This window comes from Engystomops pustulosus, chromosome 9 (genome assembly GCF_040894005.1).
Source record: "Engystomops pustulosus chromosome 9, aEngPut4.maternal, whole genome shotgun sequence".
In the NCBI taxonomy this organism is placed as follows: Eukaryota; Metazoa; Chordata; class Amphibia; order Anura; family Leptodactylidae; genus Engystomops; species Engystomops pustulosus.
Window position 1 is genome coordinate 25921356 of NC_092419.1, and position 13622 is coordinate 25934977.

The 13622-nt window shown below is 41.2% G+C and overlaps 1 protein-coding gene across 2 annotated transcripts in view; it reads right to left on the reverse strand.

The window, feature by feature from the left end:
* LOC140076579 (class I histocompatibility antigen, F10 alpha chain-like) overlaps positions 1-13622 on the reverse strand; it is a 197545-nt gene that overhangs the window by 114940 nt on the left and 68983 nt on the right. The gene's annotated exons all lie outside the window — the stretch shown is intronic.

Consider the following 13622-nt stretch of genomic DNA (forward strand, 5'->3'; position numbering starts at 1 on the left):
TGTGACATCACTATCACTAGGCGGTGGTGCGACCATTTGGGGTGGCAGTCATTTGTAGCAGGTTTGAGGGGCACCAACTTCACCTGTTCCAAATTATACAAGAAACAATTTTAAGCTGTTGATAATGAGAGCGCTGCTTAGTACTCAGCCTCTGAGCCCCTGGGCAGTGCCTCCTCTGTGACACAGCAATGCAATGACCTGTGTCCCCAGCAGAATACCTGGATCCAGTGCATTAATTATTCTTAATTCAAAGGGGGAGTTTTTATGTTATATTTGTTATATTGTAAGAATTATTTTTGGGTGTTGCAGGTGACATGAATGTGTGACTGATTCAATATAAAGAGTACAGGACAGATCAGAAGGACACATGACTCAAGCTGAAGATTATATGTCTCTACTCTATGGCTATTGTCTATTGGGACTTCACAGCAATACCACCCTCTTCTGGATCACCAGACAAGTACATGAGATGGAGCACGAGAACATTTTATAACATGCACATTGTATACATTTCAATATGAATTTAAATTGTAATGTAATTCTACATTTCACCTGTAGGGGCACTGCCAGAAAATGTTACTATTTCTTCTAGTTTACACACAGGGGCTCATTTACTAAGGGTCCGAATTGCGCACTTTCGTCAGGTTTTTACAAAGATTTCTGATTTGCCCTGAATTGCCCTGGGATGTTGGCGCACGCGATCGGATTTTGGCGCATCGGCAACGGCTTTCACGCAACAGAAATCGGGGGGCGTGACCGTCGGACAACCAGACGAATTCAGAAAAAACGCGGAATTTTAAAAAAGAATTGTGTCGCAAGATTAAGCACTCACATACACCGGGACGAAGCAGGTGAACTCCGGCGGACCTCGGCCCAACAGCGACACCTGGTGGATATCGGGCACGCGGACCTTAGTGAATCCTGGCAGACCCGAATCAGCGTCAGAGAATGCACCGCTGGATTGCGACTGGACCAGGTAAGTAAATAACCCCCTTAGATTTACAACACATTAATTACACCCCACTACCATTACCCTCCTCTTGGTCCTACAATATACAGTTTCTCAGAAGTTTGAAGGTAACAATTTAGAAGGTAAAAACTTACCATTAAAGGGAATTATCTCCCATGGAGATGATCTTTCAAACCCATCTATTAGACATCAATCACACCTGAGAATCATTTGTTGCTATTTAGATGTTGAATCTGGATATCTGCCACCACCTTAACTATACTTGGACATAGAGAAGACATCTAACCTCACATATAAAGGCAGAAGAAGCTGTTCTAGTACTTCATGTTACGCTCTAAAGTATTTGGCACAGAGTGCTCTGTGTAGATTTCACTTGCAACATGAATAGACATTGTCCTGACTGATACAAAGCACCAAAGACCCTTCAAAGTCAATGGTTAATTAAATAATGTTGGCAGCCACCACTAGAGGGAGCTTGAGGGTTCATTGCATACTGGTTCAATATTTGCATGTCATGCAGTAGGCAGAAGAGCACCCCTTGTGGACGTAGGCTGAAAAAATGTAACTCTAAAAATTTTACCTTTGTATTAGAATTAATAATATGACAGCATTTTTAACAATGATTTAAACTAATTATTTTTCTATTTTCGCTGTCCGCCATACATCCGTTGTGATCTTGACATGCTAGCAAAATGTTTAGGATGGACACAACTGTTTTTAAAATTGAGAGGCTCTGACTTTAATGGAACCTGAGCATTGTTTCCCAGTCCATAGATTCCAGCATTAGGACTACAGTTTCTTGTTGTGGAGATCAAGTTCATGTATTGAGTCTTGAACAATTATATATGGGGTAAAATATGTAAATTGGTTATCAGAATGAAACAGAATTGTCTCTCTAGTGTCACATATAGGTTGCTACCCTGTGAGTCAATTTACGACCAATAAAAAAACCTTAAAGGGTCATCCAAAGAACTACATAACATTCTTGTGGGCATGAACCACTATAATCAGAGCCAAATCTTCCTTAAATGTTTTTCGACAATGGGTCATGTACCTATCCCTTTTGACCCCTGCTTTTTTCGCCATTGTGCTTTCTGTGGATTGGCGTACAAAAAGGGGGTGGTTTGGCTATTGTAAGTGGGCAGTCACTCGCTTACATGCATGCCAAGGACAAAGGCAGGAGGAGACACTAAATTTAGTTGTGGGTCCGGCTTCTGAAGGTTATTTGTGTACCCTAGATAGCTCGGGATAAGATCCAAACAATAAATTTGCAAGATAATGGAAGAGCGATTAGGGGCCCCAATCCTTTCTCGAAGAGAAGAGTTCATGGCACCCAAACATGTTATTCCACTGTATTTATGGTGGTGGAGCCTTGAGCAAGTTTCATGTAACCATTTGTGACCAGTAGAAGGCCAACTTGAGCTGTCTATAGTCTGCCTCTATCGTTCTTACAACATTGCACCACGTAGAAAAGACCACCATAATATACAGTAGTCCAATACTCCTGGTCATGTCGTAGATAGTCCTAGCATGATTTTCTGAAGGTCAGTACTGGGTACACTTGGAGGGGAATCCACTCCTGGATTGTTATCTGGATTATTTGTACCTAAATTCTTGTTTGTGTTTTGGGAATGAAATGAATCATGAAATGGAGGACTATAAATGGAGGCACTAACCTCTTGATGACTTGACACATATAATTAACTTCTACATTATAATTGTCTGACCTGGCTGTGACTCAGTCTTCTCCTAGAGCCAAATTCTAATAATGGATCTGAGAGCTCAGGCTTAGCAGCACCCAATAATTGGGTTGCCCATTACTAGCGGGAGGTTTTCAGCATGAGTTCACCCTATGTGGACCTATTTAACCTCACAACACCCCATGTCACGGCACTGCATACAGGGAATGATGGGTAGAGGTCACGTGTCTATGTCAAAACACCATAGTTGAAGGACAAGATACAAGATTGGTGGCATCCTGAGAGCAAAGGGGACTGCCAAGTAATGACTGTTGTAGTAAAGTAAACTCTTGGTAAACATTGCAGGGTCTGGACAGCCCCTTCGATACGTTGAAAGGTGACAAATGTTCATGTAATGTATTAACAATTACAATGTATGACCAGGAAAGTAAGCCACATGGCCAATGGTATGTAGACATGGTGAGGGTTGTGTACATACTGGAGAACCGGAAGATAAGGTCACAACCACACAGCGTGTTAGGAACCTCCTCTTCCATCGAGTCAGGGGGACACTTATCTCCTGGTACCTAAAAGCAGTGTTACCTAACCACCGGTCTCTAATCTGATGCTAAGCCAATGAGCAGTTTGCTGGGGAGGATAAGTCAAGAGTGACAGCTGACTGCAGATCCTGTCGCCAGTGGGAGTTTTGAGGAACTGAATCGTTGTCACCAGGCACCTCCACCACACTTTTAGTTATTGGCCACTCATGCTCTGGGCAAAACTTTTTCTGTCTGCGCCAATGAGAAGTTAGCTGTAAGCTGGAGGAAGAAGATGAGGCAAGAGTGACAGCTGACTGCAGATCCTGTAGCTAGTGGGAGTTTTGAGGAGCAGAATCGTTGTCCCCAGGTACCTCCAACACACTTTTAGTAGTTGGCCACTCCTGCTCTGGGCAAAACTTTTTCTGTCTACCCTCCTCTTGCCACATCTAAGATAACCAACACCACTACAGTTCTTCCCTCACCCCATACCCATCCAAGGGCTCCCTTTCCCCCTGTTTACCAGGAAAATGTATGTACCCTATAGTCTCTGAAGCAATAAACATTCACGACCCCTGCCCTAAAGGCTCTGGCAGAAATCATTTGCCACGGAAGCAGACATCAATATTAAAAATGCTGCCCATTTCTTTCCTAAGCCCCTCCCCCCCCAAATTAGTATGGGGCCCAACTGCACTTTTTAGAACAATGGTGTCTTATTTAAATTGGGTTGCATCAAAAAAATACAGACCACAAAATTAGGTGCTCAAAAAATGGGGAATAAAAATTTAGGATGCCCTTAATTACACCAGTGCACACATAGAATGCTGGCCAGTGAAAATACCAGCCAGTCCAGTATAATACTGGCCCGTTGGTGACCCTACATATAGCAGAGACCCTAGATAAATGCTCCTTTCCCCCCTATAGCTACAGCTCTCTGTGTCTTTCCACATAGACACAGCAAGTGCCTGCTAAGAAAAACTCACTGAGACATTTATATACATGAAAAACAAACACTCCTCCCTCTGCATCATCCCTTTAATCATCACTACATAAAATGTATGTGAGTAAATTACACTTACGCCCATACAATTAACACATTCCTCTCTGACTGTACCGGAATGAGGGCAACCGGCAGGGATATCATCCATGTGACATGTGTAATTCACATAGCTTCCACTAGTAGCCAGCAGAGAGCTGCGGCGCTCTACCTTGTATCGGGTAGTCTCTCAACTTCTGGAATTCTATTCATTTTGTTAAATGGTTTTTATAGAGATGACATCAGTGTATGACGTCTTTTATTGTTTAATATACATCTATAGAGAATTTATTTGATGGAAATGGCTCAGTGATAAAATTTTGGTTTCTAATTTTTCTAATTTCCACTCACATATACACAGACAGGGGGACATTTACCATGGTTTATACTCCTTGTGCTGGCGTATGATAAAAGTCGTGCCCACTCGCCATGGCGGGCACCCCCAGAGGCGTAGACCTCCCAATGTATTTGTTGGGCGGCTGCACCAACAGGCAAAACTACTCCAGGCCTGTCTTAGTGTAGGTTTTAAAAACCTGTAAACATTCAGCTTAATGTTTGCAGGCGTAGACATGTGGCAGAAACGCCCACCGTCGGCCCACATCACCGGCAGCCACGCCCACTTCACACCAGCTCCATGGCCACATGGCGTAGTCACATGAATAGTCACAATTTCCTGCAGTGCTCAATAAATTGTAATTATTTCAGTTCTTCTATGCAAGAAAACAGGGGTAGACACATCGCTAAATCTCCCCCATAATGTTAAAGGTGATCCTTCACCTGAATTACAAACATTAAATAATTGTTAATGTGCCCCTGATTTTGGTGTTTGGCGTTCATTCACCCGTTCAATAGATAGGGCCGAAAGGGGGTGGTGACCTTTTATTTTCTCTGGGCTTACCACCCCCTTGGCTAATATGTGACAGTTCACATATACATCTCCAAGGGCCATATATTTTGAATGGTGGGACAGATTTTAAAGGGGTTGTCCGAGTTTTGAAAAAAATATATATGTGGCTGGGAGCGGGCTGCCTAAAACAATAAAGCTGTACTTACCTTCCGGTGCCCTCCGGTATCCAGCGCTGCCGTCGCTCCGGTCCGTGCGCCATGTAAACATACATGGCCGCCGGAGCAGCGCTGCATTCAGCTTCCGGCCGGACCCGACAACCTTCCGGCCCCCATACACAATGCTGTGTATAGGGACGGATAGGCGTACCCGGCCACGCTGAATGAAGCTGAATGCAGCGCTGCTCCGGCGGCCATGTTTGTTTACATGGCACCCGGACCGGAGCGACAGCAGCGCTGGATACCGGAGGGCATCGGAAGGTAAGTACAGCTTTATTGTTTTAGGCAGCCCACTCCCGGCCACATATATATTTTTTTTTTTAAACTCGGACAACCCCTTTAATAAAACAAAGCCAAATTGATTAGGGGCACATTGGCAATAGCTACAATGGGGTGTTTTATTTAGCATTTTGCATTGGGTATTAGTAGGCAATACAAGTTTTAGTATACAAATGTCTGGAAAAGTTGAATGAGGTCACACAACAAATACAGTAAGGTCTAGGGTGGTACTGAGGACAAAGATTGAGCGATCCCTGAATCCAACCCATACTTCAACTAGAAGTTTTGGTTCGACATTGGACATTTGAGTTCAGCTCCCCCAATGATGCCATCGGTGTAGCTGACAATCCTAGGAATGATGGCTGCATTTAATAAATACTCGCACCAATCACGTGTGTTACTAGTGGCTGTTCACAATTGGGTTTGGGTGCCCAACCAAACTTTTTGGCCAAACTCGACAAAGCTGAACTTGAAAGGGTCCCCTCATCACTACTGAGGATCTAATCTACGGATATGTTATTAATATTTTTAGCACAGAAATTCCCTTTAATACTAAGGACTATTTTATTATATACAAGCGGTCCCCAACTTAAGGACATCCGACTTACTGATGACCCCTAGTTACAGACGGACTGCTCTGCCCAATGTGACCTGGTGAAGCTCTCTGGATGCTGGTAATTTACTGAACTTTAGTCTCAAGCTGCAATAAAGTAAGGTGTCTGTAATAAAGGTTTTATTGATGATCATTGGACAGCCAAAAAGTAAAAATAAAAAAAAAATTCACTGAGCCAAAAAAAAATTTCTTGGTAAAATAAAATATACAGTTCTGACTTACAAACGCAAGTTTGACATACAAATTCAACTTAAGAACAAACCTAAAGAATATAAAGAACCCGGGGACTGCCTGTATATTGTTTTTTTTAGCATGTAAAACTATATGTAATATAATATATAGGTAATACCGTAAGCAAAAAAAAAACACAACAAGAAAAAAAATTTCAATTGTGAGACAATCACATTAGCAGTAACCTGCCGTACGAGGAGCGCGCGGTGCTGTGGATACATTGCTGTGGCTGATTCATGGTGTGAGGGATTTATAGGGTAGTCGGACAACAAACGTTTATCATCAACATTAAAGCCTCCTGACTAGGAAATTCTAACCTGCTCAGGATTTAGGATTCCCGATGGCTCACACGTGCCTTCTATTTAAAGACTTGTTTTTACATATAAAAGTCTTAAAATATTTGCCCTATAAAATAATACTGTAGGGATTATTGTGACCCGATCATCAGTTCTTCTGAGGTAGAAGAAACGGTGGGTTGTTTCAAATAAAAATTTCTGAAAATTTCAAATGCATTTTTAGTAAAAATTTTGGGAAAATGTTAATTGTTTTCCATTATTTCTCTCCAGTGACCCCCAAGTGGTGTGGAAATAATAAAGAAATCTTTCTTACCTTGGGTCTTGTTCCTCAGGAGTGTGGTATCTCCCATTATCACCGGCCTATGTCCCGTTATCACCGGCCTATGTCCCGTTATCGCCGGCCTATGTCCCGTTATCACCCGCCTATGTCCCGTTATCACCGGCCTATGTCCCGTTATCACCGGCCTATGCCCCGTAATCACCGGCCTATGCCCCGTAATCACCGGCCTATGTCCCGTTATCACCGGCCTATGTCCCGTTATCACCGGCCTATGTCCCGTTATCACCGGCCTATGTGCCGTTATCACCGGCCTATGTCCCGTTATCACCGGCCTATGTCCCGTTATCACCGGCCTATGTGCCGTTATCACCGGCCTATGTCCCGTTATCAACGGCCTATGTCCCGTTATCACCTATGTTGGTTTACAGAAACTAAATGGTGACATCACGTAGTCAGAGCACCTCCCCCCAACAGCCTGATACAGGCTGAAGCCAGGGAATGGCAGGATCTCAGACTCCTAGGAAGGATCCACATGGGAGATATCGGAAAATGACAGTTTAGTTTAGCTTAAAGGGTTAAACTTCTGGAGGGAAAATTTATCTTCAGAAATTGAGGTAGATTCTCTGTGAGGATGGCGATGGTTTTGATTGGATGGTTGAGATAGTCTATCAGGTCAAGTCATTTCCTGAGCTAGTGACAGCAGCTGATTAAGGTCATGATCTACGAGAGAAGGTATCAAGAGGTTCCCCTAGCATCTGAGAGATGATTGTTTATGATCGGTCCACACTGAAGTTCCTAATGTTTCAACTAACAAGTAGTTGACAAGTAACAACTAACAAGGGGTGCACCATCCATCAGGCGAGTTGAGCCTCTTGCCTCAGGCTACATCAACTGCAGAATAATGGGGAGCAGTGTTAGGGGCACCTGCTATAAAGAAGGACTGGACACCAAAAAATAGTATTTCTTTATACCAGATGTCAGCATGGGTATGAGACACTGCATGAAAACCCACATACTAAAAAAAAAATAATCTTATATATTACTACTGGGTGAGGCAGAGGAGGTGCTGGCTTATGGCTAACCTCAGGCAGCACAGGGTTTAGATACAACCCTGACCACAGAGGCAAAGACGCCATAACCTGCCTGTTTCTCAACATTTCCATTGATATAAACGATTTGTAGGGTCCGAATGGTCTGAATTAAAGGAAATTGACCTTCAGAATCCATCATGATAAACCAGGGGCACTTACCTATAGATCCAGGCACCGTGACTGGGGTAATCTTCTTATATTTGTTATATATCGCCTCTTTCCTTCTAAAATCAACGTTTATAATTATTCTGTATTCTGAGTCATAAAGGCGATAGGGGGGTGGGGGGTTCATGGAGTACAGGTAGTCCCTACAATTGCTTTTTTGGATCATGGAGAAGGAATCCTATGTATTTTTTGGATTTGTGAAAGGGTTATTAAAGGATGGTTTTGGTAAGTCACCCTAACCTAGAGGCCCCCATTTTAATTTGTTTTTGTGATGGACGCTTGATCTTTTGGGTGGTTTCTTCCAGGACACCTACACTTGATGATCCATGATAGGTGTTCATGAGCCCCATCGCCATGATTGCAAGCTTTTGTTGTAGGACCCTCACTCCCATTGTAATATATGATGTTTCTACTCTGCAATGTTTGTATATGTCCCCCATATGATGGCGCTATGGAAATCAAGATTTATTATTATTATCAGTCCATGTGTAACTATACCGTATCGTAAACTTACTGAAATAATTAATACTTTTTTTTGGATCTGGCCCATAGACGCCTGCCCTCTTGCCCAGACCAGTGATCAGTATAATATATATATATATGGCTTTGCTTATCTCTATAGGTGTCCTCCAATAACACTAATAATATTCCTGGGAAGGTCGGAGGATCAGCAGGAAACCCGTTCCTCTAGAACTCAGAACCAAAGTGAAGATGTCAAAAAAGGTGAAGGGTTTACGAGGACTCCTATCTCATAAAGTTACTCATTTCCCAGCAGAATTAGTTTTTAATCCCCCACTATTAATTTGGGGTTAGGCTGAAATTCCTGCAGGTTTTAGTATCGGCAGGTCTGTGCTGTATATAATGAGAGGAAGAGAAGTGGGAGATATCAGCCGGAGATCAGCATCTGTCCAACTGAGGTCCTGCAGAACCGTCCACCTGTGGAATATACAGACATGGCCGCCGGACGTACCGTGTGCAAAGCCGGAGCGTGGTTACTAGCCGCCTATGTGATACTCAGTCTGCAAGGAGCAGGTCAGGAATTTCATTATCTTTTTATATAATATCTATTTATCTCATATCTATCTATCTATCTATCTATCTCATATCTATCTATCTCTTATCTATAATCTATCTATCTCATATCTATCTCTTATCTATAATCTATCTATCTCATATCTATATATCTATCTCTTATCTAAATATGGGCCACATGTATCACTCGTTTTTTCCTGTTGTTTTTGCACCTTTTCATTCAGGCGCACCGTTTTTGCGCCATTTTTGCTACTAAACGTCAAACTAGCCGCGCAGCAAAAATAACTAGCTTTCCCTCATCTATCTTACCAATCCAGATGTTTTGCTGCGCCTAATGATATTCATCACTTGCAACGTTTTCATTTAGGCGCAAAAACGGGCGCAAAAACACTCCAGCCCGAAGGTGGCGTTAACTGAGAAGAAAGCACTGAGCCCCTTTGCAGAACAGCTCATTTCTAGCAGCAAAGCTCAGCCAGACACTAGTACAGATAATACAAACACTACATATACTGCAGACACTAGTACAGATAATACAGACATTAGATACACTGCAGACACTAGTACATTTAATACAGACATTACATACATTACAGACAGGAGCTGCAGACTCTATTTACAGTTCATCACCTTCTATTTACAAAAGATTCTGCAAAATCTTCAGCTCAAAGCAAGAGCTCAGAACTTTGCAGAATGTTGCAGATACTACAGACAAGTGTCCCCCATGTAATTCTGCGCAGTATCACCAGTGTGTCTGAGGGGGATACTGTGCAGAATTACAGGGGTGCAGCAGGAGAAGCCCCTGCTGAGGAGGTCACTGGGTGCTGGGTGTCTCACACCTGGGTGCTGCTGTGAGTGTTATCTTCATGCTGGGATGTGGGAGAAGCAGAGAGGAGCTTGTAGCAGGATCACATGTAAGTGCCCGAATCTAACATTGCGCCTAAACTGCGCCAAAATTGCGTCTAAACTGTGTTAAAGTAAAGTGATTAATAAGAGGCAGGAAATTACCTTATCACAGATGGTGATAATTCTGGCAAAACAGTGCGCCAGAATTTAGGCGCAACTACTACACTTAGGCGCACAAAAGTGATAAATGTGGCCCTATGTGTTTATCTATGTTATATTTATCTATCAATCATCATTTTATTGTCCATTATTGTCTATTTATTTATATTTATACCCATGGCCGCTTTTTTCGACTTTTGTGAGTCTATTTTTTCACCTTTATTGTCTTTGTAGTTTTGGCTCTTTCTCAAATGCAGATTTTCTTTGAAACTTTGGGGGACATTGATCATTGGCCGACACTTAGTGGTTTTGAGTCCCTGCACCTTATCTGACATAGTGAGAGGCTGTTATACAGATGCTTGCACAGCATCTATCACAATTTTTCACCTAAAAAGTCACAAAAAAGTCACAGAAAAATACACCTACTCTGAGCAGGTGCACCTGAAAAAAAACTTCCCTTTTCATTACTGAAAACAAAGTTCTTCGCTTCCCAAATGAAGAATTACCTCTATGCAACATGAAAAATCCTTCAGCGCAGTTTTAAAATGTAAAATGTCTCCAGTAACCACTTCATCATTTTCTATAGGATCATCTCTGTGAGTGATTATTGTCTTATTGTACAGATCTGAGAATATTATCAGACTACATTTACTGTAAATTTTAATAAAAAGGCAAAAACTCATTTAATATTTCTTTTACATACCTGTAACTTCTCCACTCCATTTTTGCGACTAAAGGCCATACTTGCCGCACAGCAAAAATAACATGTTTCCCTCATTTATCCTACCAATCAAGATGTTTTGCTGCGCCTAATGATTCATAATTTGCGACTTTTTATTCAGGCGCAAAAACACTGATAAGTAACAATGAGCCCCTGTGCGGAGCAGCTCATCCCCAGCAGCAGAGCTCATCCAGACACTAGTACAGATAATACACACACTACAGATTCTATTTACGGTTCATGAGCTTCTATTTACTAAACAATCTACAGAAGTCTCAGCTCAGAGAAGGATAGAAGAGAAGTTTGCAGGATTTTGCAGATAATACAGAGAAATGTCCCCGTGTAGCAGGATGACCACATTGGTGTCTGAGGAGGAAACTGTGCAGAATTACAGGGGTGCAGCAGGAGACCAGCACTGGGGGATCCCCTCCAGGAGAAGCCACTGCTGAGGAGATCACTGGGTGCTGGGTGTCACACACCTGGGTGCTGCTGTGAGTGTTATCTTCATTCTGGGCTGTGGGAGAAGCAGAGAGGAGCTTGTAGCAGGATCACATGTAAGTGCCTGTATCTAACATTGCGCCTAAACTGCGCCAAAATTGCGCCTAAACTGTGTTAAAGTAAAGTATCATAGTATCATGGTTTATACGGTTGAAAAAAGACACATGTCCATCAAGTTCAACCAAGGAAGGGAAGGGATTGGATAAGGAAGGGATTTAGGGGAAACAATTCTATATAACATAACCATCAATGTTATTTAGGTGTAAATAAGCTCTTGAAGCTCTTTGAAGCTCTCTGCTGTCCCTGCTGTGACCAGCGCCTGAGGCAGGCTATTCCACAGATTGACAGTTCTCATAGTAAAAAAAAACCCTTTGATACATGACGAGATCCTACTGGCTTTAGAGGCAGCTGATTGACATTGCATGCTGTTATTCAATTTATGATCTACTACTACCTCCTTCTCAACAAAGTGATTAATAAGAGGCAGGAAATCAACTTACCGCAGATGGTTGTAGCTTGTGATAATTCTGGCTACACTTACGCGCAGAAAAGTTATACATCTGGCCCAATGTAGTCCGGACATTGTACAAGCTGATACTTTATGTGTAAAAATGAAGCCCTGAACGTTCTGTCTTCTTTTTTCAATCTCTTTCCATTATTAGCCACAAATGAGATTTACTTTGAAGGGTAATAATTTGAGACAAATTTGGCACAAAATTAGGTGCACATGAATTGGACATGTCACAATTTCAATGTCATGAATTCATTTACTAAGACAGAACTAGATACATGATAAATCACAAGCCAAAAAACAAAAAACAAACCAGGCGCAAAAATAGGCGAACCTGAGACCCACTATGATTAATGTCCCACTGGCGTGTTATTGTGCAATTATTTGCACCGTTTTTAGGAGCAAATGAATGATAAATAAGGCGCAAACATCTGTAAGCAGGAGAAATACAAAGACGATTTAGGCGCAAACCAGGAAACGGTGAACTCCGATGAACTACTGGAAAAAGGCGCAAAAAATTGTGCAAATATCCAAATCTCTCAGGCGCATCAGATCAAGATAAATCCGCCCCATCCCACTTGAGAAAGAGTCATTAACCAAAATGTAGTGTTTTGAATAAAACACATTTTTTGGAACATTTTGGAGTGCTTTTGTTTTTTTCTATGGATTTTGAAGGGACCTTACCTGCATGATCTTGGATTGGCGTGTACTCACACATACTGGGGTTTGAAACTGTGCTGCTTGGAACTTTCTTTATGTATCTATCTCACATCTATCTATCTATCTATCTATCTATCTATCTATCTATCTATCTATCTATCTATCTATCTCCTATCTATCTATCTATCTCATATCTATCTATCTATCTATCAATCTCATATCTATCTATCTATCTATCTATCTATCTATCTATCTATCTATCTCATATCTATCTCATATCTATCTATCTCTCTATCTATCTCATATCTATCTATCTCATATCTATCTATCTATCTATCTCATATCTATCTATCTCATATCTATCTATCTATCTATCTATCTATCTATCTATCTATCTATCTCATATCTATCTATCTCTCTATCTATCTCATATCTATCTATCTATCTATCTATCTATCTATCTATCTATCTCATATCTATCTATCTCTCTATCTATCTCATATCTATCTATCTATCTATCTATCTATCTATCTATCTATCTATCTATCTCCTATCTATCTATCTATCTATCTATCTCCTGTCTATCTATCTATCTATCTATCTATCTATCTATCTATCTATCTATCTATCTATCTATCTATCTATCTATCAATCTCATATCTATCTATCTATCTCATATCTATCTCATATCTATCTATCTATCTCTCTATCTATCTCATATCTATCTATCTATCTATCTATCTATCTATCTATCTCATATCTATCTATCTATCTCATATCTATCTCATATCTATCTATCTATCTATCTATCTCCTATCTATTATCTATCTCCTATCTATCTATCTATCTCCTATCTATCTATCTATCTATCTATCTATCTATTATCTATCTATCTCATATCTATCTATCTCTCTATCTATCTCATATCTATCTATCTATCTATCTATCTATCTATCTATC